This window comes from Pan troglodytes, chromosome 12, assembly GCF_028858775.2.
Source record: "Pan troglodytes isolate AG18354 chromosome 12, NHGRI_mPanTro3-v2.0_pri, whole genome shotgun sequence".
Classification (NCBI taxonomy): domain Eukaryota; kingdom Metazoa; phylum Chordata; class Mammalia; order Primates; family Hominidae; genus Pan; species Pan troglodytes.
The window spans coordinates 60,330,143-60,354,690 of record NC_072410.2 but is presented as its reverse complement, the minus strand read 5'-3'; the positions used below and the strand labels follow the sequence as shown (position 1 = coordinate 60,354,690).

The 24,548-nt window shown below is 44.4% G+C and overlaps 2 long non-coding RNA genes across 2 annotated transcripts in view; one reads left to right on the top strand and one right to left on the bottom strand.

Moving 5' to 3' along the window:
• The window catches only part of LOC129143133 (uncharacterized), a 206,483-nt gene that overhangs the window by 137,310 nt on the left and 44,625 nt on the right, over nucleotides 1-24,548 (top strand). The window lies entirely within an intron of this gene.
• On the bottom strand, nucleotides 19,202-24,457 carry LOC129143134 (uncharacterized). Its single transcript, XR_008546259.1, has 3 exons — nucleotides 24,356-24,457; nucleotides 20,635-20,757; nucleotides 19,202-19,961 (listed from the first exon to the last, which is right to left on the bottom strand). It is a non-coding gene; the product is annotated as an uncharacterized LOC129143134 (long non-coding RNA).

Here is a 24,548-nt window from a genome sequence, read left to right as displayed (position 1 = left end):
GGCTCAAAGCAGATGAAGGGTGATCTTTCTGTTCCCCAGTGCTGCTTGCCTTACCTAATATGTCAGAGGGTGACATGAGGAGGGGAGCATTCAGTTCTAGGATACGCATTGTCTCTACGAGCATTTATGGAAACTTTCAGACCATGACGCTAACTCATGCCATCCTTCCTCAGACTCCCCTAGAGCTGGCATGACACAGTGGGAGGTGCTGCCTGAGTGTGCAGAGTGCGCCTTCACAGTGCCTGTCCAGGAGGACTGAGTTCACTGGGTGAGCACCTCAATCCCTGGTCCCTGTTGCCTCATCTGTGAAACAAAGGGGTTACCAGTGTGACGCTAAGCATAGACCACAGACTATAGCCTCATCTTTTGGTGCACCTGAAGGAAGTTAGAAATGCAAATCTCAGCCATCCCCCTCCAACTCCCCTCACACAGACTTACTAAGTCAGAATCTCTGGAACAAGGATCTGAGAGCTTGCATTTCTCTTTTCTTTTCTTTTTCTTGTGAGATGGAGTCTCGCTCTGTTGCCCAGGCTGGAGTGCAGTGGCGTGATCTCAGCTCACTGCAACCTCCGCCTCCCGGGTTCAAGCGATTCTTCTGCCTCAGTCTCCCGAGTAGCTGGGACTACAGGCATGCAGCACCATGCCTGGCTAATTTTTGTATTATTAGTAGAGACAGAGTTTCACCATATTGGCCAGGCTGGTCTCTTTTTTTGTTTGTTTTTTTGAGACAGAGTCTGTTGTCCAGGCTAGAGTGCAGTGGTGTGATCCCAGCTTACTGCAACCTCCACCTCCCAGGTTCAAGTGATTCTCCTGCCTCAGCCTCCTGAGTGGTTGGGACTACAGGCACCCGCCATCACGCCTGGTTAATTGTATTCTTTTTTTTTTTTTTTTTTTAGATGGAGTCTCGCTCTGTCACCCAGGCTGGAGTGCAGTGGCACAATCTGGGCTCACTGCAACCTCCGCCTCCCGGGTTCACGCCATTCTCCTGCCTCAGCCTCCTGAGTAGCTGGGACTACAGGTGCCCACCACCATGCCCGTTTAATTTTTTGTATTTTTAGTAGAGACAGCGTTTCACCGTGTTAGCCAGGATGGTCTCGATCTCCTGACCTTGTGATCTGCCCGCCTCGGTCTCCCAAAGTGCTGGGATTACAGGCGTGAGCCACCGTGCCTAGCCAATTTTTGTATTCTTAATAGAGACAGGGTTTCACCATGTTGGCCAGACTGGTCTTGAACTCCTGACCTTAAGTGATCTGCCCACCTCAGGCTCCCAAAGTGCTGGGATTATAGGCGTGAGCCACCACGCCCAGCAGAGTTTGCATTTCTAACATGCTCTCCAGGTACTTTGCTTGCTGAAGTGGAGAACCTCTGGGTTCTGACAGTGGACTGTCAGAGGTCTTCACAGACTTGAGTCCACAGATGCCTTCAGGTGCCAATTCAGAGGCCTCACGGTTGGGCTTCCTGGGTCCCCACCCTGGGTCAGTGCAGGACTCAACCAGAGCAACTCCCCTGGGGTTCTAAGAAAACGAATGTTCTCCTTCTCACTCATTAGAGGTTAGAAACTGCTGGGCTGGGGTCAGGGCCACTTTTGTAATTTGTGGGGTCCAGTGCAAAATGAAACTGCAGGGCCCCTTATTCAAAACACAGGAGGAAAGCTTTTTTCCTTTCTTCTGTGGTCTTCCATGTCACAGCGGTTTTTAATTTGTGATTTAATGTCATGCACCCTTCAGGCATGGGGATACAGGCAAGGCGAGTACAGACCCTCACCAGCTTCCGGACCTTCCTGAGGAAGCTGCAGTTTACAGGGAAACCTCTGAGCTCTTTTTGGAGCAAAACTGACTGCAGCTGGCAGCACGCAGTTACTTAGGGTGATTAACGAATGCATTTGAAAATTCCCTCCTGCTTCAGCCTCAGCCTGCGCCTGAGCTATGGTCAGTGCAGCAGTACATTTCTGTATAATCTCTTTTGACAACTGAGAGGGGGGCCAACCCACAAGACTAACCCAATTACAGCAAAAGAGAGACCTGGCTGCTCCCTGTCGACAAGGTGAACACAAGGGTATCCCCTTTCGGGGATGCGGTGCTTCAGGACCAGTGGGCTGCCGGCACAGGAAGTACTTTCCTGCTCCAGCATCTTGAGATATTTTTGCTTTGTGACAAACGGTGGCTGTCACTCCTGGGCTGTGTCAATTAGGCACAATCTGCTTGCACCCCCACAGCTGGGCCTGAGATACTTCAGCACAGGAAGAGATATGCAATGGTAAGAGCCCTTATCCGGGATCAGAAAAGTTGGGGTCTCTGGTTCCCTATCTTGCTGTGTGGCTTTGGGTAGAGCATTCAGTCTCTTTGGGCCTCAGCATTCTCTTCTGTAACATAATAAGGTGTTAAAGTAGATTACCCCCACCTCTTCTTCTCTCTCATTAACATTCCATGTGGGTAAGGATTTAAGAGAGAGTTTTCAGTCTATACTGTTAGTTTTACAGGTAGAGCTGTAAGAACATAGGGCAGAGGGGATATACACCAAAACAAGGGTTGGGGTTACATCATGGAAGGCTAAAGTGTCCACTTAAAGAGTTTGGCCCTTCTTCATAGACAACAGGGAGTCATTGAAGGCATCTAAAGAGGGAAAGGGATATGTTCAGAGCTGAGCATTAGGAAGAGGAAGTGGGAAGCGATGTTTCAGAAGAATTGAGGATGGAAAAGTAGCCAGCTAAGTAGTGACCACGTGTGCACACACATTTTGCACTTCCTGGACAGCACCAGGCTGCCTCCCTAATTCACAGTCCCACCAGCAAGCTAAGAGAGTCCTTATTTCCTCATAATCTCTCTATCACTTGGCATTGTTAGACCTCTACATTTTTGCCAATGAGATGGTTAGGAATTGGCATGTCATCGTACTAATTTGAAATTGCATTTCCTTGGTTAGTAGTGCAGTTGATTTCACTATATTGCCCAGGCTGGTCTCGAACTCCTGACCTCAGGTGATCCACCCGCCTCGGCCTCCCTAAGTGCTGGGATTACAGGCATGAGCCACTGCGCCCGGCCTCTAAAAGTTTTAATATTTTCCTTTTACCTTTAAGTCTTTGACCCATGTTGAATTTATTTTGTGTATAGCATAGGTAAGGATGCAATTTTATCTTTTTCCACATGGATACCCAGTTGTCCTGGCACCATGTATTGAATGGTTCACAGGTCGTCTCCGCTGCCCAGGGTGAGACAAGCAAAGCACTGGTTCTCAGGGTTGTGCAAGCTCATGGCCGGCAGTAGAGAGTGAACACCTCCTTAAGTTTTGCACCCTGGGCACCTCCTTGCCTCCCCCTGCGTGCCTGGCCTGGCTGTTGCTCTCTGCACCTGGGAATCCAGCCCAAGGTGAGAGGGCTTCTCTTCTCTTGTCACTGATAGTCCCCGACACACACAAGACTTTGCGTCTCCTGCTTAGGAATGTTGGTTCCTGATACATAAGGGGCTTTGTGAAGAAGGAGGATAAAGAACTCTGGAATTTCCTATCAGCTCTGGAGGTGTTAGGAGGGGTGCCTGCGACTAGGGCAGCTATGGTGAGACCTTTCGGGGTGAGGGTCAGGGACCTTGTGCCCCAGAAGTGCTGTTTGAGGCTTCACAGTTTTCTGAGGCTTCTGGGGGCAGGACGCTGGTGCTTACATGGCCTCTCCCTTTTGCGCTGTCAGGAACAAACCCTGGAATGCCTGGTAGTTGTGGTTCTGCCCCCTGCCTTCTCCATAGAATATGGAAGGTGCTTACAGAGCACCCTAGAAAGTTTAACCTACTGCACAGATGTGGACTCAGATAGCAGTAGAAGTAGAGAAAAATTCTCCTCTTCTCATTTTTTTTTTTTTTTTTTTTGAGACGGAGTCTCACACTGTCACCTGGGCTGGTATGCAGTGGAACAATTTCGGCTCACTGCAACCTCCGCCTCCCAGGTTCAAGCGATTCTCCTGCCTCAGCCTCCGGAGTAGCTGGGACTACAGGCGCGTGCCACCACGTCCGGCTAACTTTTGTATTTTTAGTAGAGACAGAGTTTCACTATGTTGGCCAGGCTGGTCTACAAACTCTTGACCTTGTGATCTACCCATCTCAGCCTCCCGAAGTGCTGGGACTACAGGTGTGAGCCGCTGCGCCGGGCCTTCTCATTCTCTTTTAATCCTTCTAATTGCACCTGGGAGAAAAGCTAACCTATAAAGCCCCCTCCCTGACAACACTTGCTAATCTTCCCCTGTTATCCCCTAGAGACTGGGCCTCAGGCTTGGGAGCCTTGGTGAGTTATGGTATCTGACCAGATATTTAGTCAATTGTTTTGTTTTGTTTATTGAGACGGAGTCTCACTGTGTTGCCCAGGCTGGAGTGCAGGGGCGCAATCTCGGCTCACTGCAACCTCTGCTTGCCAGGTTCAAGCAATTCTCTTGCCTCAGCCTCCCGAGTAGCTGGGATTACAGGTGCCTGGCACCACGCCTGGCTTATTTTTGTATTTTTTAGTAGAGACGGGGTTTTGCCATGTTGGCCAGGCTGGTCTTGAACTCCTGACCTCAGGTGATCTGCCCGCCTCAGCCTCCCAAAGTACTGGGATTGCAGGCGTGAGCCACTGAGCCCAGCCACATTGTTTTGTTTTTGTTGTATTTATTTGGGAGGAGTTACCTTCTATTCTTGCAAGTGATGGCAGTTTGCTATTAATGATGCCAGTAGAGCACTTCCTTTTGAACACATTTATTCAAGCAAAAAAATATGCCTTATGTGTGTATTTGGACAAAGACATGTAGGAAAGGAGGACATCAAAATGTTGATGGTGGTTTTCCCGGGGTGATGAGATTTCAGGTGGTTTTTGGCTTCCTTATTTTTTTTGTGTTGTTTGCATTTTTTATAATGAGTATACACTGAGTTACACAACCAGAAAAGAACTATATTTATTTATTATTATTATTTGTTTTTTGAGACAGTCTCACTCTTTCGTTCAGGCTGGAGTGCAGTGGTGTGATCTTGGCTCACTGCAACCTCCGCCTCCCGAGTTCAAGCAATTCTTGTGCCTTAGCCTCCTGAGTAGCTGGGATTACAGGTGTGCATCACCACACCGGCTAATCTTTGTATTTTTAGTAAAGATGGGGTTTTGCCATGTTGGCCAGGCTGGTCTCGAACTCCTGACCTCAAGTGATCTGCCTGCCTCAGCCTTCAAAAGTGCTGATTACAGGTGTGAGCCACCACACCCAGCAGAAAAAAAAAGTATTTTTATTATGGAAAGAGGTATATGCACTTAAAAGAAAATATTAAGTGGATAATAATACAAGGAATATATCTGTCAACATGTTGACTAAAGTTGGGAAACCCAACTCACAAAATAGCAACTTAGGGAGAATGTGGGGCTTGCTTTGGGAGGCTGTGTGGGAGAGGAGGGGACAACTGAAAGCAAGCAGAGAAGGATCCAGGAAGGGCTTCCTGTCCTGGGACATTGTGGCTGCCGCCAAATAGCAGCTGGGCTCTGTCCTTTCAGTGTTGTTCACAGGATTCCATTTCAGAGTCTCAGTTACAACTTTTTAATGGGGACATAATGATCATTTGGTGAGGTCAAGGCTGAGTTTTGGTGGTGTGTTATTTACCTTGCCAGGATGGGGTGGACAAGAGGAAACTTCGTCAGGGGTCTTGCTATGTTGCCGTATTAGTCCATCCTCATACTGCTATAAAGACATAGCAGTATGAGACTGGGTAATTTATAAAGAAAAGAGGTTTAGGCCGGGCGTGCTGGCTCACTCCTGTAATCCCGGCACTTTGGGAGGCTGAGGCGGGTGGGTCACCTGAGGTCAGGAGTTTGAGACCAGCCTGGCCAACATGGTGAAACCCCATCTCTACTAAAAATAGAAAATTAGCCAGGCATGGTGGTGGGCACCTGTAATCCCAGCTACTCGGGAAGCTGAGGCAGGAGAATCTCTTGAACCCGGGAGGCAGAGGTTGCAGTGAGCTGAGATTGCGCCACTGCACTCCAGCCTGGGCGAAAAAGTGAGACTCCATCTCAAAAAAAAAACAAAAACAAAACAAAACAGAAAAGAGGTTTAATTGGCTCACAGTTCCGCAGGCTGTAGAGGAAGCATGGCTGAGGAGGCCTCAGGAAACTTTCAATCATGGCGGAAGGTGAAGGGGAAGCAGACATGTCTTACATTGCCGGAGCAGGAGGAAGAGAGAGAAGGGGAAGTTGCTACACTTTTAAACAACTGGATCTCGTGAGGACTCACAGATGTTCAGGGCAACAGCAAGGGGGAAATCCACCCCCATGATCCAACCACCTCCCACCAGGCCCCTCCTACAGCCTGGGAAGGATTGGGAATTATAACTTGACATGAGATTTGGGCAGGGACGCAAATCCAAACCATAGGAGTTACCCAGGCTGGTCTTGAACTCCTGGCCTCAAGCAATGTCTCTTGGTTGAGAGCACTGGCTTCTCCCCATTGGGCTGTCCTTGTCTGCAGGGTGACTGCTGTGTGGTTCCTATCCCAGACACTTGGTGGCTGGTGCCAGGCCCATGGTACTGGCCCCTCCCAGGGAGGGCATAATTTAACAGGAGCCCTGGGGCAAAGGATTCCTGATGTGTAGCCTTGGGAACCCTAGGCTCACTGCCCTCAGGAAGAGCCTTTTTCAGATCACAGCCTAAGTTACTGTTTAACCTTTAATAGGGCCAGCAGCACAGTCCAGACGCAACAAGAAGCACACAAGTAATCTCAGCTCTTCTTCCTCGGGGACTTAACTTGGCTTCACATCTGACTCTGGTTCTGGGCATCTAATGTGGGACAGATGTGGGGTAGGAGACAGTATCTGCCAATCATGAGATAATAAGGACTAAGTAGCTGCTACTCACTAGCACTGTGGGAGGACCAGATAGTCACTGTCCCTGTTCTTCTGGAGGCGGCAGGAAGCAGCATGTGGCGGAGAAGCGGGGTTGCCACAGGACACAGTGTAGGGCTCTGGAGGTGGGGTAAGGCAGGGGGCCTGAGCAGGAAACCTTTATGCTGAGACACAAGGAGTTTGCCAGGTGAAAACAGATAGGGAGGGGCAGCCCAGGAAGAGGACTGTGTGCAGAAATCCTGAGGCAGGAGGGATGTGGTGTCCAGTTGAGAGATGCCCTTTAGGTGGCTAAAGAAGAAAGCACAGGCTGGGGACCCCTGGGGAGCAGATGAGCCTGGGGAGACAGACAGGGCCAGATCCTGTGGGACCGCCTAGGGCAGTGGTTCCCAATGGAAGGCAATTTTGTCCCTGGGGACATTTGGCAAGGTTGTCACAAGTGTGTTGGGGGGTGCTCCAGGGATGCTGCTAAACATCCTGCAATGCAGAGGATAGCCCCTGACAACAAAGAATTTTCCGCCCCCAAATGTCAGTAGTGCTGAGGTTGAGAAACCCTCTTCTAGGACCACTTGAAGGACTTTGTTCCTTATTCTGAAGCCAAGGGGAAGCCATAAAGGGGTTTTACATAGGAGAGTGACTGATCAGATTTCTGTTGTAGAGTATTCCATGTGGCTGCTCTGAGGAATTTTGAGACCTAACTGTTCTAATTCAGAACCACTCTTGGTAGTTGTGGATCCATTCTCCAGCTTGGGAATTTCCAGCCTCTGTGATTTTCTCTCCCCCATCCCCACACCCGCACCTCCAGGGCTAGGCTTTTGGCTGCTTTGTGGCCATCTGGGTTTCTGCCAGGGCAGGGAAACCAAAGCAGATATTTACTAAGAGCTAAGCAGGGCAGGGGTTTTTCCACTCCACACAGCAGGCACAGCACTAGGGCCTACAAAAGTGTTTAAGGCCTATGTGGCAGGCAGAAAAATGCTCCTGCAAAGATGTGCATGTCCTAATCCCCCAAACCTGTGAATATGTTACCTTACATGGCAAAGGGATTTGGTAGAAGTGCTTAAGTTAAGGATCTTGAGAAGTGGGAAGATTAACCTGGATTATCTGGGTAAGCCCAGTGTAATCAAAAGGGTCCTTCTAAGCGGAAGATAGGAGGGTCAGATTCAGAGGCTGGGTGATGACAGAAGCAGAGGACAGAGAGAGATTTCTAGATGCTGCTGCTGGTTCTAAAGATAGAGGAAGGGACCAGAATTCCAAGATAAATTTGTGTGCCACCAAATTTTTGGTAATTTGTTACACAGCAACAGGAAACTAATACAGCCTGGAAAAAGTTTTTATTAACTCTGAAATAAAAGAGGAAAACTGCAAACTAGATATTAATAAATGCATTTATTTTAAAATTTGTTTTTTAATATTTAATAAATACAAAAAGGTATAAAGATTAATACAACAGGCCAGGCACAGTGGCTCACATCTGTAAGCCCAGAATTTTGGGAGGCTGAGACAGGCGAATTGCTTGAGGCCAGAAGTTCAAGACCAGCATGGGCAACATAGGGAGACCTAGTCTCTACAAAAAAATTTAAAAATCAGCCAGGTGTGGTAGTACATGCCTCTAGTCCCAGATACCTGGGAGGCTGAGGCAAAAGGATTACTTGAGCCCAGGAGTTCAAGCCTGTAGTGAGCTATGATCAGGCTACTGCACTCCATCCTGGGTGATGGAGGGAGACTCTGCCTAAAAAGAAAAAAAAAAGACTAATATAACACACAGCTAGGTAGTATTACCCACCCAACTCAAGAAATAAAGCATCTCTTTCTTATTTTATCTATTTTTTTTTAAGACTAGAGATGGGGTCTTGCTGTGTTGCCCAGGCTGGTCTCAAACTCCTGGGCTCAAGCAATCCTCCCACCTCGGCCTCCCAAACTGCTAGGATCCCAGGCATGAGCCACCATGCCTGGCCGAAATAAAGCATTTCTAATACAGCCAAAGAATCTTGAAGACCCATGTTGATTTCATTCCCCTTTCTTCCTTAGAGAGGTAACCAATATCCTGAAGTTGGTATTTATTATTCTCATATTTTTAATAAATGTATCCCCAAACAGTATGTAATATTGCTTTGCATGCAACTTTATATACATGGCATCGTAGTGTGTTTTCTTATGCAGCTTGATTTTTATGTCAAATGTGTTTTGAAAATCATTCTTATTGATGTATATGGCAACTATATATTACCCTATCATATGAATATGTCCTACTTTATTCTGCTGACAAACATTTAGGTTGTTACCAGTTTGGGGCTATTACAAACCATATGGCCATGAACATATTTGTACCTGTCTCATTGTGAATTTCTGCAAGGGTTTCTCTAGAGTTAATTCCCAAGAGTGGAACTTCTGGTACCTTGGATAAATAGCTTCTCCAGAGAGTTCAAACCATTCTTTAGAGAGACTGGGCCAATCAAAATTCAACTGGTGATGCATAGAATTCTTGGTGATGCTGGTATTGTTAGATTTTTGCCAGTATAATGAATGTGAAATAATATTTTATTGTGATAAAAACTTTTATTTTCTGGATCACTGTGGAGTTGAGTATCTTTTCCTATGTTTACAGATCATTCCTGTTTCTTCTGTGAATTGCCTGTTCATCTCTTTGCCCACTTTTCTGTTGGATTGATGGTCTTTTTCCTGTCGTTTTGTAGAAATTCTTTGTATTGTTTTGGGTACTACCCCTTTGTAGCTATATGTGTTGCAAATATCTTCTCCCATTGTGTGGTTTGTCTTTTCATGAACATACGTTGTCTTTTGATGAAGAGTCTATTGAGGCAGGAATATCATCTTATCCCAAGGCAGGAATTGGGCAGAAATTCAGTTCCATGATCCACCTAGGATTATGTTTCAAGGCTCAACTGGTGAGAATAGTTAAGGAGTGTAACTGGCACTGGACCTCAGTGTTGGGAAGTAATGGGGCATGGTGTGCACTGTAGCAAGCTGGAGAGTGTTGGGAACAGGTGCTTGGTGTCGCAAAAATCAACACTGAGACAAAGGATCTCTCAGCAAGGCTAGTTTACTTTCTGCAGAAAGGGTGCCGCTCACTAGCAGTCTTGCCATGAGAGCACACCCGAACAAAGGAGACAGGGTCATTTATAACCTGAAGTGGCCACCCTACTGCTGTGTCTGGTTTCCACTGGATGGAATGCGACCTCACATTCTGTACTTGTCCCGATTGGCTAGTAACTTAGAACTTTCCAAAAGAGGCAAAGGCAGAGGAGAACAAAGGAAGGTGGAAGCCACTTGTGGAATGCTGAGAAAGGTAAAAACACCTCCAAATAAGGAAGAGGAACAGGCTGTGACCTAATGCTTGCTTGGACCAGTATAAGCATGCCAGGGCAAATATCTAGGCTAAAATATGGGAGCTAAGAACACAAAGTACATTGATTTCTTTATTACGGCCAGCAGATATCTAAGAATGTTAGCCCAGGTCTTTGAATAAATTTTGCTTCTAAAAGAAGTTACTATTTATTCATAATTAGATGGGGAGGAAAGTCCCTTTGAAGAGAAACCTCTACTTCACTTTCTACAAATGAAAATGGCTGTTAAAAAAAAAAAAGAAAAAAAGAAAATGGCTGTTATGGGATATAGTGATCCCTTGATTCCAGCTGCCTTATGTCAGCAGGGAATGCAGACCTAATATTGTCAGATCTTCTGATTTTTTTCAAGAGAAACCAGAAATCCAGATTTTTATGGGGATGGCAACTGATTTTTAAGTACTGGCTCAAATTCAATAATTTTACAAAGTTGTTCAGGCCAAATAAAACATTTTTCTGGGGTGCCACTTTGTGACCTTTGATTTAGCCCAGAATAAATTGTTTGTTTGTAGCCTGAACTACCTTTGGGATAACCAGTTCCTAAGAGCCATATGAAATAATATTTCCTTTTACTTGTACTGAAATAACCTCTGTTGAATAACAAGAATCTTTCCTTACTTGAATGCTTAGGAATTTGTAGTCCCCAATACAATCTCACAGATTTCAGTTGTATCTCATATTAATTGTCTCCTTCTCAGACAGAAGTTGAGATGAATGAAATAGTCACAAAGCCTGAGACCAGTGTTCTGGTATTGACTTGCTTCCCACAGTACTTAATGAAAATAATTGTTTTTTTCTTTTAGGTCTAAGTAAGCGTCTTAATGGCTGTAATTTACTTGCGTGAACCCAGAAAATCTGAGACAGATCTCAGTTTATTTAGAAAGTTTATTTTGCCAAGGTTGTGGACAGCCTGTGACATAGCCTCAGGAAGTCCTGATGACATGTGCCCAAGGTGATCGGGGGAATGCTTGGTTTTATACATTTTAGGGAAACATGAGGCATTAATCAATATTGTAAGAAGTACACTGATTCTGTATGGAAAGGCAGGACAACTTGAAGCAAAGTCAGGAAGTGGGGAAGGAGCTTCTAGGTCACAGATAGGTGAGACACAAAGGGTTGCATTCTTTTGAGTTTCTGATTAGCCTTTCCAAAGGAGGCAATCAGATATGCATCTGTGTCAGTGAGCAGAGGGATAACTTTGAATAGAATGGGAGGCAAGTTTGCCTTAAGCAGTTTTCAACTTGAGTTTTCCTTAGTGATTTTGGGGGCCCAAGATGTTTTTCATTTCACACTTGTAAATACTGCAGCATTGACAATGGAATGCTGTGTACCTGCTAGTTAAATTAAGCTTCAATTCCAAGGGCAAGCTACACCCCAGGGGTGTCAGCTAGTGTTATATCTGAAAGGCTATTCAAGGTGCCCCTTAGAAGTTGCTTGAGTCATCTATATTTTGATTGATAGCAGATACTTTGCTAATCAGCACATGAATATCAGAAATTGGTTTTATTTTGTGGTGAAATCAGTGGCTTGGTAATTAGCATGAGACAATGATAGAAAAGGGCTCACTGATGAAATTAAAGAGAATCAAGACATGTGAATATGCTAACATATTTGAGAGGCTCTGCTCATTTGCCTGAACAGGGTGTAAGAGTCTATTGAGGCCTTTAGCATGCCCCTATAAAGATGGTGCAAGACCCTGGACTCTGAACCACTCCTGTATCCAGATATTGCTTTAGAAGAGTTTCTGGTTGCCTGATGCTGACCACAAAGATAATTAAATCCTGTCTCTGAAATGTTGGTTCTCTTCCTGCGGACCATTCATGTCATGTAGTCATTAAATCATTTAAAAGGACATAAGCTGGGACTTCATGAAACCTACAGAGTGGGTTGTATAAAATGTTCTGTGCCTAATGGTCCATGAATATTGGTTTAATAAATGTCTTTGAGTGGGGCAGAATTTGGCCTGGGGCTTGCTTTTATTACAAGTTGATAGCAAGGTAGGAAATGAGCAGCTTAATCTTACCCACTACAAAACATCTTGAGCTACTGCCATAAACTGAAAGTAACAGGCTAGTTCCCAAAAATGAAACAATGGAGGAGCCAAAACAAAGCTGGAGGCATCACATTACCTGACTTTATACTACAAAGTTGTAGTAACCAAAACAACGTGGGACTGGTATAAAATCAGACCCACAGACCAATGGAAACCAAATAGAGAACCCAGAAATAAATGCACACATTTACAGTCAAGTCATTTTGTTGTTGTTGTTTTGTTTTTGTTTTTGAGACGGAATCTAACTCTGATGCCAGGCTTGAGTGCAGTGGTGCGATCTCGGCTCACTGCAATGTCCGCCTCCCAGGTTCAAGCAATTCTCCTGCCTCAGCCTCCTGAGTAGCTGGAACTACAGGCATGTGCCACCACACCCAGCTAATTTTTGTATTCTTAGTAGAGATGGGTTTCACCATGTTGGTCAGGATGGTCTCAATCTCTTGACCTTGTGAGCCACCGTGCCTGACCCAGTCAACTTATTTTTGACAAAGGCACCAAGAACATAAATTAGGGAAAGGACACCTTTTTAATAAATGATGTTAGGAAAATGATAATCATATGCAGAGGAATGAAACTAGACCCCTATTTCTCACCATATACAAGAATCAAATAAAAATGGATCAGGCCAGGCGCGGTGGCTCATGCTTGTAATCCCAGCACTTTGGGAGGCCAAGCCAGGTGGATCACCTGAGGTCAGGAGTTCGAGACCAGCCTGGCCAAAATGGCAAAACTCCGTCTCTACTAAAAATACAAAAAATGAGCTGGGCATGGAGGCACACGCCTGTAATCCCAGCTACTCAGGAGGCTAAGGCAGGAGAACCACCTGAACCCGGGAGGCGGAGGTTGCAGTGAGCCAAGATTGTGCTACTGCACTCCAGCCTGGGTGACACAGCGAGACTCTGTCTCAAAAAAAAAAAAAAAAGGATCAAAGACCTAAATGTAAGACATGAAACTACTAGAAGAAAACACTGGAGAAATGCTTCAGGGACAATAGGCTGGGCTAAGATTTCTTGAGTAAGACCTCAACAGCACAGGTAACCAAAGCAAAAACTGACAAATGTCATTAGATCAAGCTAAAAAGCTTCTGCACAGCAGATAAAACAATCAACAAAGTGAAGAGACAACTTATAAGATGGGAGAAAATACTTGAAAACTACTCATCTGGTGAAGAATTAATAACCAAAATATAGAAAGAACTCAAACAACTCAATAACAAAAAAAAATCTGATTTAAAAATATGTAAAAGATCTGAATAGACATTTCTCAAAAGAAGACATAAAAATGGCTAACAGGTATATGAAAAAATGCTCAACATCACTAAGCATTAGGGAAATGCAAATCAAAACCAGAATGAGATATCCCAGTTAAAATGATTATTGTTAAAAAAACAGAAAATAGCAAAAGTTGTCAAGGGTGCAGAGAAAGGGGAATGCTCGTACACTGTTGGTGGGAATATAAATTAGTATGTCCACTATGGAAAACACTATGGAGGGTTGTCAAAAAACTAAAAATAGAACTACCATATGATCCAGCAATCATCCTTCTGGGTATATATTCAAAAGAAAGGGCTGGGCATGGTGGCTCATGTCTGTAATCCCAGCACTTTGGGAGGCAAAGGCAGAAGAATCACTTGAGTTGAAGAGTTCCAGACTAGCCTGGGCAATATGGCAAGACCCTGTCTCTACAAAATTTTTTAAAGAAATTAGCCTGGTGTGGTGGCATGCACCTGTAGTCCTAGCTACTTGGGAAACTGAGGTGGGAGGATCATTTGCTCCTGGGAGCTTAAGGCTGTAGTGAGCCATGATCGTGCCACTGCACTCCTGCCTGGGTGGCAAAGCAAGACCCTGTCTCAAAAAAGAGAAATAAAGAAAGGAAATCAGTATATCAAAGAGATATCTCCACCCCCACATTTATTGCAGCACTATTTACAATAGCCAAGATATGGAATCAACATTAAGTGTCTATCAACAGATGAATGAATAAAGAAAAGGTGTTATATACACACAATGGAATATTATTCTACCGTAAAACAGAATGAAATCCTGTTATTTGCAACAACATGGATGGAACTGGAAGACATTATGTTAAGTGAAACAGGCCAGGCATGGAAAGACAAATGTCTTATGTTCTAACTCATATGTGGGAGCTAAAATAATCGACCTCATGGAGGTAGAGAGTAGAATGGCGGTTACCAGAGGCTAGAAGGGCAATGGAGAGGGGAAGATAAAAAGGGGATGGTTAATGGGCACAAAAATACAGTTAGATAGGCTGGGCATGGTGGCTCACGCCTATAATCCCAGCACTTGGGGAGGCCGAGGTGGGTGGATCACCTGAGGTCAGGAGTTCAACACCAGCCTGCCCAACATGGTGAAACCCCATCTCTACTAAAAATACAAAAAATTAGCTGGGCATGGTGGCATACACCTGTAATCTCAGCTACTCAGGAGGCTGAGGCAGGAAAATTACTTGAACCCAGGAGGCGGAGGTTGCAGTGAGCCAAGATCATGCCATTGCACTCCAGACTGGGCAACAGAGCAAGACTCCATCTTAAAAAAAAATACAGTTAGATAGAAGAAATAAGATCTGGTGTTTGGTAGCACAATAGGGCAACTATAGCTACCAATAATCTATTGTATATTTCAAAATAGCTAGAAGAGTAGATTTAGAATGTTCCCTACACAAATGATAAATGTTTGTGGAGGTGGATATCCCAGTTACCCAGGTTTGATCATTACACATTGCATGCTTCTATCACATGTACCCCTGATATAGTTTGGCTCTGTGTCCCCATCCAAATCTCACATCAAATTGTAATCCCCATGTGATTACAAGGGGAGGGAGGTGATTGGATCATGGGGGCAGTTTTCCCCATGCTGTTCTCATGATAGTGAGTATGTTCTCATGAGATGTGATAGTTTCATAAGGGGCTCTTCCCCGCTTTGCTTACTTCTCTCTCTCCTGCTGCCTTGTGAAGAAGGTGCTGGCTTCTCCTTCCGCCATGATTGTAAGTTTCCTGAGGCCTCCCCACCATGCAGAACTGTGAGTCAATTAAGCCTCTTTCCTTTATAAATTGCCCAGTCTCAGGTATTTCCTTATAGCAGTGTGAGAATAGATTAATACAACACCATAATATGTACAAATATTTTTTTGAGACAGGGTCTCACTGTGTCACCCAGGCTGGAGTGCAGTGGCATGATCACAGCTCACTGCAGCCCTGACCCCCAACCCATGTCAGCCTCCCACATCAAGTGATCTTCCCACGTCAGCCTCCCAAGTAGCTGGGACCACAGGTGCATGCCACAACACCTGGCTAATGTTTTATATACTTTTTGTAGAGATGGGGTTTCACTATGCTGTACAAGCTGATCTCAAACTCCTGGCTTCAAGTAATCCTCCTGCCTTGGCTTACCAAAGTCCTGGGATTACAGGTGTGAGCCACCATGCCTAGCCTGTACAACTATTATGTGTCCATAATAATTAAAAATAAAAAGTTTTTGAAAGAAAGAAAATAGAACATGGAGGAGCCAGCCTCAGAGATGAGAACTGATTCCTGAAGGCCCCAGGAATACATGACTAACTCTGCTTCTGTAGGGCAGTAAAAAATGGCTTTCCTATAGCCTTCTAGGTTCCTTGGCTGGGCTATGAATTAAATTAATGTAAGACTAATGAACAGGGGAAAAGCCATATTTAATTACCTATGCATGCATGGGAGTCTTACAAAATATGGGACTTGAAGAAGAGGCATATGACTGAAGCCTAGAGCATCCTGAGATACAGAAAGCAATGGGGGCTTGGGGCTTCTGGGAGGTGGCCGCCACACAAGTTATGGAAGGGTGAGGGGAGGAAATGTGTGGTGAAAAAGGTCTTCTTGTTATGCAGATAAAAGTCTCCCAGGTAACAAGGTCGGGAGCAGCCCTTAGGAGAATAGGTGGTTTCTGTCTAGGCCTAGGATCCACCTCCAGGCTCTCTCCTGTGATCTCAGTTAATCTCCCCTGGTGGATGAGATTCCTGCGAAGGAGATTCAGGACAATTGTGTTCCATTTGGAGGAAGGTCTTTAGGCAGCTAAGGGGAGCTCAGAAAAAGCCTCTGTCTGCATCCACTGTTCCCCATGTGCCCTCGGTTCAAAGCAATCAGCACACCAAAGTGTGATATTTTGGGGTGGCATTTCTTGGACTCCTTCAACTTCATCCTCCAAGCCAGACTTTTCAACAGGAAAGTCATCTGGGTGTCTACATACTGGTTGTCATTGTATTCATATTTTATTGTTCCTCTTCTATCTAGTTGTCCCCAATTGTTGGCAGGAAATTTATTTTTTATTACTTCTCTTCCTGTATTTTAACTGGAAACTGGTGTTTTCTGACAACACAGCACACAGGCAGCTGGGTTTTGTGGCACTGAGCACAGAACAAAAGGGTCATGGGCTTTTGGCTTTATTTCCTGAAAGTTGGTGCTAGTGCCCACATTTGATGTTTCTAGCCTATGAAACACATCAGGTGTCCCAGGAGGAGATGCCAGCTCAGCTGCCATAGGTACAGAGACAAGTATGGGGCAGTGTCAGGAAAGTCTGAAGCAAGAACAGGACTGTGGCCCGGACAAGCCCTTCCTTTGGGGTCTGAGCCCTAGGGGAGTTATCTAAACCTAAATGCAGGCCTGCAGGAGTGTAGCCTGTAGGACTTGCATACAGGGCTCTGCAGATTGAATGGGGATCAAGGTCGCCAGTGTCTCCAAGGCACAGAACTACTAAACAGGTTGTCATCATAACATAGTAGTAGAGGCAGGTGGTGGGCCTTCAGTGAAGCCACAGGGAAACACAGCAGGAGTCCATCAGCACAGTCTGTGCCAGCAGCCTGGGGGACCTTCTTGGAAAATGTTTATTTATTTATTTATTTTTTACCAGAAAGATTAATATGAAACACAAAGAAAATTATTCATGAAAATATACAGGAAATCAATTATTTCAAATAAAATACTACTACAAGCCATAGGTTCTGCATGTTTGGAATCTAAATCCTGGAATTGTCTGTTGCTGTTCACCTGTCTCATTTTTGCTCTCCAGTTACACTTAAGACTGGTGCTAATTTAAATATTCAGGGAGGGTGGGTATCTAAGAGGGTCTGTCCATTTGGAAAAGGCAGCAAAGACTATCCTCTCACCCACTGCCCTAACCTGTGGATTATGTTGTGAGGGTAGGACCTCGTGCCTACCCTCATAACACTTTCAGTTCTTTGATTTGTGATCTGCTTCTTGTGTTTCACTGTGCCTGGCAAGTCCATTTCTTCTCTGCTAGTTCTAATTTAGGCAGATGGCTATTGCTTTTCTTATATATGCCAACTTTTCCACACCAAAGTTTGTATCTCTAGGGAGCTACTTCTGTTTATTAACAATGGGATTTTATTCCTTCAGTGAAAGTAGATTATGAACAAATAGCAAAATGAATGTGTATTTCACCAATCTCTTCCAGCTGCCTCTTAGCTCACCAGAGGGGCTGAGAGGAGCCTCTGCCTTGTTCAGTCTTGAATCTTGGGTGACTGTGTGTGGCCATTTTTATGTGAGCCATTTCTACTGACTCTCTCCTCAGCCTGTCCTAATCAAGTTTCTGCCCCTTCTGCTGCACTGATATGCTCTTTCCACAACTACCCGTGAGGCCCTGTCATGCTAAAAAGAATTGACATGGTCCACCTGTCATTTACCCAATGCTTCTGCTTATACTTGCATGTGAAATTAACACTCCCTTTTCATTTATATTTATATTTGTATTTTAAAAATTTAATCTTGGCCAGGCGCAGTGGCTCATGTCTGTAATCCCAGCACTTTGGGAGGCTGAGGCAGGCAGATCACCTGAGGTCAGGAGTTTGAGACTAGTCTGGCCAACATGGTGAAACCCTGTCTCTACTAAAAATACAAAAATCAGCTGGGTGTGGTGGCTCATGCCTGTAATCCCAGCTACTGAGGAGGCCGAGGCAGGAGAATCGCTTGAACCCAAGAGGCAGAGGTTGCAGTGAGCTGTGATCATGCCATTGCACTCCAGCCTGAGTGACAAGAGTGAAACTCCATCTCAAAAAAAAAAAAAAAAAAATTTAATCCCTTGTCCGTGGATTTCTCTCACATCTTTCCCAGCTCATCTCACAACCTCTCCTATCATTTTCCTTCACTCCTTAAGGGGCTTCTCCTCCTCCCCTATTTATAAGTTTGCAAAGGTCCATTCTCAGCGAGCAAGCAATTTTATCCTCATGTTTTACCTCCCAAAATATCTCTGAATGCAGACCTCTTTCTGAGTTCATGTACCATATGCCTAACCCCTAGGGGATGTCTTAAAAATTCTCCAAACTAAATTTTCTTAAAAGTTCTCCTAACTGAATTTCCCCCAAATTGCATACACCATTATGCCCCCAAGTTCTGCTTCTTTTCCTAGGCTATATTTCCTGACGTGTCTTCTGCAGCCCAGGCAACAGTGCTCAGGAACACAGATCCATTCTGGGGTTCCCAAAGGGGAAGCTGACTCTGAGAATTGCAGTTATTGTACTTTCCTTGGTTGGATCAGAAAATATGGCCTTGAGGATTTGGCAGATATTAACTTCAAAAGGAAGTTTGATGGCTCTCTGTCCTATGTCTGTGTCCCCTTAGAGGTCTTTATCTCTGCTGGTAGAAAATGGAGAGGAATCACTGTGCTTCTGTTTTGCACATAATGTCAGCCTAGAGATGCATATGTGTAAAAACAAAGTTGGAGGGGGCTCAAGGGGATGAAGAATGAACTCAGTAGGATTCTCCCAAATGCTCTACTGTGTCCAGAGAGTACAAACGAAGCCAACACATTTAGCTTTAAACCTTGGAGCTTTAATCTTTCAAGAACACATTTCCTTCCTGTATTTCTAGTAACTACTGTTTCTGACTTTTCTGGAAATCCCACCAGTTTCCTTGACTCCCTTTTCCATAAGAATTGAGTCATAAAAATAGAACCATGAAAAAAGTTAGTTTGACCCCTTTGCCCTCTGAAATGTGCTGGTGGAAACAGCCTGAGGGGATTGGGGGTGGGGGAAATGCCTCTTTAATCGAACTGGTTCTTCCATCTCAAGGAAAAACAAACTGAAGCAAAGAATAAAAATTGCTTTACATTAGTCCTCCACAGGAAAGGGATTTTTTTTTAAGGAAAGAATTTACCTGTGGACTCTTCTAGTGTTTGGAGAAGGAGTTTTTAACCTGAGAACCATGAATGGGCTTTATTGGGATATATGATTCTCCAGAAACTGTGAGCTACATGTTTTTGTTTCTGTGCATTTTTCTCAAGTGAGGGTCTATAATTTTTATCAGATTCTCAAAGAAGTCCCTGTCCCCCCAAAATGTAAGAACTACTCATTTAGAGGATAACCTAGTTGAATTATTTATTGCTGTGTAACCAATTACCTCATAATTTAGCAATGTAACACAACTATTTGTTATCTCACAGTTTGTGTGGGTCAGGCATTCAAGAGTGGTTTAGTTGGATGACTGCTCAGGGTGTCTTATGATGTTGCAGTAAAAAGTGAGCTAGGGTTGCCGCCATCTGAAGAATGGGGCTAAAGAATCTGTTTTCAAGATGGTTCACTCACATGGCTGTTGACATAAGGCACGTGTTTCCTGTTGGCCATTGGCAGGTGGCTTCAGTTCCTTGCCACATGGACCTCGCCATTGAGCTGCTTGAGTGTTCTCACAACATAGCACCTGGCTTCCCCCAGAGTGAGTGACTGAGAAAGAGTAAGGAGAAAATCACAATGCCTTTTATAACTTAGTCTCGGAAGTCATACATTGTCAGGTCTGTCACATGCTATTCTATAAACAAGACAGTCCACTTTTTTTTTTTTTTAAGAGACAAGGTCTTACTCTGTCACCTAGGCTAGAGGGCAGTGGCACAATCATGGCTCACTGCAGGCTCAACCTCCTGGGCTCAAGTGATCCTACCACCTCAGCCTCCTGAGTAGCTGAGACCACAGACACATGCCACCATGCCTGGCTAATTTTTATATTTTTATATTTTAAATTTTATTTCCCATACTACATGGATATATAATTTTTGTATTTTTTGTAGAGACAGGGTTTTGCTATGTTGCTCAGGCTGGTCTTGAACTCCTGGGCACAGGTGATCCACCTGCCTCAGCCTCCCAAAGTGCCAGGATTACAAGTGTGAGTCACTGCACCCAGGCTACAGCCCATTCTTTTTTTTTTTTTTTTTTTTTTTTTGAGACAGAGTCTCACTCTGTTACCCCGGCTGGAGTACAATGGTGCAATCTCAGCTCACTTCAAACTCCGCCTATGGGTTCAAGTGATTCTCCTGCCTCAGCCTCCCAAGTAGCTGGGATTACAGACATACACCACCACACCCAGCTAATTTTTGTATTTTAAGTAGAGGTAGAGTTTCACCATGTTGGCCAGGCTGGTCTCGAACTCCTGACGTTGTGATCCTCCCACTTCGGTCTCCCAAAGTTCTGGGTTTACAGGCGTGAGCCACTGCATCCGGCCAGCCCAGTGGGTTCTTCCTGCCTGCTGCACAAACAAAATCAACTCACCAAGACCATGGCATTGTAGTAACAAAAGTGTTTAATTGACACGAGGCTGGTCACTCCCCATAGGAAATGGGGTTATTACTCACTCAGATCAATCTCCCTGAAGGCATGAGGTTAGGGGTTTTTCAAAGATAGTTTGGTGGGCAGGGAGCATACTGATTGGTTGGGTCAGAGATGAAATCATAGGGAATCAAAGCTGTCCTCTAGTGCTGAGTCAGTTCCTGGACTCAACAGGACTAGTCGGCAGGTCCAGATGGTGTCATGTGGTTGTCAGAACGGCAAAATCTTGAAAAGACATCTCAAAAGGCCAATCTTAGTTTCTACAATAGTGATAATATCTGCAAGAGTAACTGGGGAAGTTGCAAATCTTATAAATTCTGGAATAATGGCTGGTAATTATTTAGAATTCAAGCCCCTCTCATCCTCCTAACTTGGTGGCCATTTATTTATTAGTTTTACAGGAACAATTTCATTTTTGGGAAGGGCTAGTATCATTTCAACTGTAAACTAAATTTCGCCCAAAGTTAGCTTGACCCACACCAAGGCATAAGCAAAGAGAGCCAACTTGTGAGGCTAGAAGCAAGATGGAGTCAGCCATGTAGATTTCTCTTACTGTCATAATTTCCCAAAGGTGGTTTCAGTATGAGGATTACATGAAACGCTGGATTAATAACTGCTAAAAAATGTTAGCAGTAACAATGGTGACCCCACCCCCAATCTAAGGATTTCCATTTCCATTCAATAGAATTATACATTTATGAATTGTTAATCTTCTACATGTGGTCAGAAGTGATTATTTATTGAGAATTACTTTGTAGAGCAGGTGCTGTAGGGCAGGGAGATAAAAAAGAAATTAAAAACAGACCCTGTTCTCAATCATTCTACATTTTAGTTGGGGAAAAAAGATACATATGTGTAGAACAGAGGGATGCTTTGGAAATCCATTGATACCCACTCTTTGTTGAGAAACAGGGGAAGTCCTTGCCTTGGGTGTAATTTTGAAGGTTAAGATTCAGGCGTGGGTACATGAATGAAGATTTAATTGGAAAGGGAAGCTGAAATTTGAAGGAAGACCACAGAAGACATTTCAGGACCATACCAGAAAAAATAAAAGGGAAAAGAAGAGGATTTATGAAATCAAGAGTTCACAGATAAAGGAATAGACTTAAAGAAAAAGCAAAAAGCCACTGGGTGCGGTGGCTCACACCTGTAATCCCAGCCCTTTGGGAGGCCAAGGCAGGCGGATCACGAGGTCAGGAGTTTGAGACCAGCCTAGCCAATGTGGTGAAACCCCATCTCTACTAAAAAATCCAAAAATTAGCCGGGTGTGGTGGTGGATGCCTGTAATCCTAGCTACTTGGGAGGCTGAGACAGGAGAATTGCTTGAACCAGGGAGGCAGAGGTTGCGGTGAGCTGAGATCGCACAATTGCACTCCAGCATGGGCGACAGAGTAAGACTCCGTCAAAAAAAACAAAAAGCAAAAAACAAACAAAAGCCAGGCACTTCTCTGAGGGAAGAAATGATCTGTGCCATGGTAATTCCTGAAGGAGCACTTTATCATATTTATCCAACTGTTTATTGGAAGAGAAAGATATTCTATTAACCCTTCAAGAACAAAGAAAGTATCTATTAGGCTTCTGTAATCCAGCATGGAGGATACTTAAAAAAAAAAATACTGAAAAACCAATTATCTGAGTAATTATAACTTTAGATTAAAATGTTTGCTGACCGGCATCCCATGGAGCTGGTTCTCTACAGCCCAGCTTTTTGGCTTATCCCCTGTTGTGGGAGGGGTCAAATTAGGGTTTCCAACAGCTCTCTCAGGCAACCTCATAGGCTGGGGAAGAGATAGAGGAGAGGCCTCTCCAGGCTGGCCTCAAAGGGCATTTGCAGCATGGAGGGCATGGAATGGAAGGAGTTCAGGAAAGGCCACTTCAAAATATGACACTTTGGTGTGCTGATTATATTGAACTAAGGGCACTTTGGGAACAGCAGATTCAGACAGAGGCTTTTTCTGAGCTCCCCTTAGCTGCCTAAAGACAATCCTCCAAATAGAACTCAACTGTCCTGAATCCCCTTCATGGGAATCTCATCCACCAGGGGAGATTAACTGGGATCATAGGAGAAAGCCCGGAGGTGGAGACCACGTGATATGGTTTAGCTGTATCCCCCAGCAGATCTCATCTTGAATTGGAGCTCCCATAATCCCCATGTGTCATGGGAGGGACCTGGCTGGAGGTAATTGAATCATGGAGGCAGGACTTTCCTGTGCTGTTCTCATGATAGTGAATAAGTCTCATGAGATCTGATGGTTTTATTTATTTATTATTATTATTATTTTGAGATTGAGTCTCGCTCTGTTGCCAGGCTGGAGTTCAGATCTTGGCTCACTGCAACCTCTGTCTCCCAGGTTCAAGCGATTCTCAGCCTCCCGAGTAGCTGGGACTACAGGCGCATGCCACCATGCCCAGCTAATTTTTATATTTTTAGTAGAGGCGGGGTTTCACCATGTTGGCCAGGATGGTCTCAATCTCTTGACCTCATGATCCACCAACCTTAGCCTCCCAAAGTGCTAGGATTACAGACGTGAGCAGCTGCACATGGCCTGATCTGATGGTTTCATAAAGGGGAATTCGCCTGCACAAGCTCTCTTGCCTACTGCCATGTAAGATGTGCCTTTGCTCCTCATTTGCCTACTGCCATGTAAGATGTGCCTTTGCTCCTCATTTGCCTCCTGCCATGATTGTGAGGCTTCCCCAGCCATGTGGAACTGTGAGTCAGTTAAACCCCTTTCCTTTGTAAATTACTCAGTTTTGGGTATGTCTTTATTAGCAGCATGAGAACAGACTAATAAACCATGCCCAGGAAGATATTCTCCTGAGGGTTGCTCCAGGCAACTTTTATTACCTGGGAGACTTTTATCTGCCTAACGAGAAGACCTTTATTCACCATACATTTCCTCCCCTCACCCTCCCATAACTTGTGTGGCCACCACCTCCCAGAAGCCTCAAGTCCCCATTCCTTTCTGTAGCTCAAAATACTACATAGGTTGCATATCCCTAATCCAAAAACTCGAAATACTCTAAAATCCAAAATTTTTTTGGGTGTTGACATGAGCCTTCATGTCATGAGTGGAAAATTCCACACCTGAACTCATGTGATGTGTCACAGTCAAAACACATTAAAAACTTTGTTTCATGCTCAAAATCATTAAAAATATTATATAAAATTACCTTCAGTTTGTGTGTATAAGGTGTATATGTAACATAAATGAATTTTGTGTTTATACTTGAGTCTTAGCCCCAAGATCTCTCATTATATATATGTAAATATTTCAAAATTGGAGAAGATTCCAAATCTGAAACATTTCTGGTCCCAAGCATTTTGGATGAGAGATACTCAATCTGTATAGGCTTCAATCATCTGGCCCTCCTTTGAGTCTTATATTTTGAAGGACTCCTGTGCCTATGTATGTAACTAAGGATGGCATTTCTCCTGTTAATCTGTCTTATGTCAGTTTAATTTGTAGCCCAGGCAAGGAGCCTAGAAGGGCAAAGGGAAGCCATTTTTCACTCACTTTCAATGTGGAAGACTTGGTCACATGGCTGACCTCAGGACAGTCATATAAGGCAGCTCTCTTGACTGGGGATTGAGAAGAACACAGCCATACTCTGGTTGGTTCCCAGGAGCATTGGCTTCTTTGATGTCACAATAAAGCAAACATTGGACTTTCTCAAAAGTTAGAAGGCAGGTGGCTGGGCACAGGGGCT